This window comes from Panulirus ornatus, chromosome 2 (assembly GCF_036320965.1).
Source record: "Panulirus ornatus isolate Po-2019 chromosome 2, ASM3632096v1, whole genome shotgun sequence".
In the NCBI taxonomy this organism is placed as follows: domain Eukaryota; kingdom Metazoa; phylum Arthropoda; class Malacostraca; order Decapoda; family Palinuridae; genus Panulirus; species Panulirus ornatus.
Genome location: NC_092225.1, coordinates 17540502 through 17543001, shown reverse-complemented (window position 1 = coordinate 17543001; position 2500 = coordinate 17540502). Strand labels below are relative to the sequence as shown.

The following is a 2500-nucleotide window of genomic DNA, read 5'->3' as shown; positions in this document are numbered from 1 at the left end:
TTCTCGGAACACGTACTTGTAGTGATTGAGGGGCAGTGATGAATAGTGGATAGGAGTCGGAGGAAGGAGTTTTTCTCCAAGCCCAAGATGCCTGACTGAGCCTTTGCTTCCATAGCTTTAGAACAGGAACGGTTCAACCATCGACTGGAAGAAGAGGTCGTCTTGGAGGAAGAGGGGACACAAATGCTTCCATTCCTAACGACAATAACCTCTGCTATGTGTTTGGCGGGGGACAGAAGCATCTCCCTATGAGAGAAAGTAATTTGCCAAAGGAAAGTTAGAAAAGAATTTTCGTAACTTATTTCAGTCAGTTTGGTCGAGATGCTAATATTTACGTTTACAAAAGGCTACCACATGGGAAGGTGCCGTTAAACTGGTTACATTTACGAGTGTGGTCAGATGACCTAACCTGGGGTCGTGAGTGGTCATAGCTGTTAGGATTATGGTTGGGGTGGGTAATGATTTGCTCTAGTATTTCCCTCTTCCAGGGAACAGCAGAACTGATCAGAACTGATAGGGGGTTTGTGTAAACATCTCAAAATGGGAGAATCCGACAAACCTGACTTGAGAATCGTGTATATACGAACGACTGAGTCAAGTGACGTTATTCATTCCCCTTCGAAGCCTCTTTTGCAGGATGATGGCACAGCCTTCGGAAGCCATTTGACTGCATCACGCTAAAGAAATAATGAAAAGAAAAGAAACCCGAAATTACCACCAATTTCTTTGAAAAGGAAATGACCATATTTCTTCGAAAGAAAAGAGATTTCAAGATGAACTCGAGTTATGTCTATTTACCATCATCTTGCTACCAAAAAAGGGTAATTCCCCTTACATTTCCTTTTACCAAAACCCCCTTCCCCCCTCACTCCTCCCCTTTTCGCAGCAGCTCTCTCCCCACTCCCTCCATCCCTCTCACGCCACACAGCAGCTGTATGAGGGTCAGGTTTCAGCTGCATGAGGGTCAGGTTGCAGCTGTGAGGGAGTAAGTGAGGACGGAGGGGCCGAGTGGGACATTAGAACAAACAGAGAACTATGTATACATTTTGTATACATTACTTGGAGTGCATTTAGGAAGGGGATTCTGACCTTATCATCTAGAGACCAGATGATACCACTAAATCATAGTTTTTTTTTCGGATGAGAAACAATATCATAAGACACAAAATGTCCTCTTGGCGAGAGGATATCAGGCGATATCTACATGCCCACCAATGTACTTATTTGCGATCTCTCTAGACACATCGAAAGGCTTGAAGGTTTCCTCACAGAGCACTTTTCCATACATTACGTCGACTGGGTGAGGATCGTCCATGCATTAAACGGTTTTTTCTATGTGTAAGAGAAAATTCAGAGCTAGTCAGTCCCTTTTTAAACTAAGTAAGTAGATCATCTTGCAGCAGTCTCTGGAAGAAGGCTAATACGTCACTACATTATCCCATCTCCTGTTGCACAAACCGTAAGATTTTGGCTTCATAACCCTGAGACAATGTAGCTGTCTACAGCGCCTAAAGGGCCAGACTATGTAGTGAGAAGTGCATAGTTTCTGAATCATCTTTAAGGCCTGAAAAAGTTCATCATTATATTTACGTCTGGTGATTGCAAAATGACGTCGTTAGGCTTAACGACCCTAGGCAGTCAATCATCCCGAAGCTGAAATAACCAACTACCCAAACCTACAGCGTCCTGGGATGGTGTTCCTTGCAGCCAAATTGCCATCATAACCGCAGTAGTAGAGCAGTGGCCGTGTTTCCTTAAAGAAACTTCCAAAACTTTAAATACAACCGAGAGCTCCAATTCTTCCAGTGATGGTTAACTGGTTGTTTAGACTCCAGATCTATTAACTGCTATTGCGGTTGTCAACGTCAAGGCACAATATCCATCAACCGCAAAATCGCAAATACCTTCTTGAGGTGTTAAAGATGACTCTGAGGCCTCATACAACCTCACTATGTACGTGACCCCATGTTTCCAAAGATCTCTTTTAGCCCCGTAGGATATGTGCTGCTGCTGGAGGTGAGAACTGGTCTTCACGCCGGTCAGATAACTGCCAACTATAACAATGGTCATTGACGACTTAACCCCAGAGAACGAAGACTTTACCCTTTGCATATGATGAGTTCATGCCTTGAGTAGACTTAAGAACTGGAGTACGATGACTTAGCCCCTTGACTTCAATGACTTAACAACCCCTTGAGTCCGAGACCCAACACCCTGTGAGTTCGACGACTAAACCTCTTGAGTAAGACGACTTGAACCACTGAGAACGACGACATAACCCCTTGACTACGACGCCTTACCTCTTCAGTATGATGACTTAGCCCCCTTGAGTACGATGACATCCTTTGAGTACTATGACTTAAGTCATCATACGTAAGGGTTGAATCATTACCTTACCCAAAGGGATCAAGTCCTCAACTTAGCTAGGAAGGCTTGCTTGCGGGGTCGAGGTCCTCAGCTTAGCTGGGAAGGCTAGCTTGCTTGGCCACGAGAGTTCGAC

General features: G+C 44.5%; 1 protein-coding gene across 2 annotated transcripts in view; it reads left to right on the top strand.

Annotated features, from left to right (window-relative positions):
* The window catches only part of LOC139753751 (protein Wnt-1-like), a 142202-nt gene that overhangs the window by 61894 nt on the left and 77808 nt on the right, over window positions 1-2500 (top strand). The gene's annotated exons all lie outside the window — the stretch shown is intronic.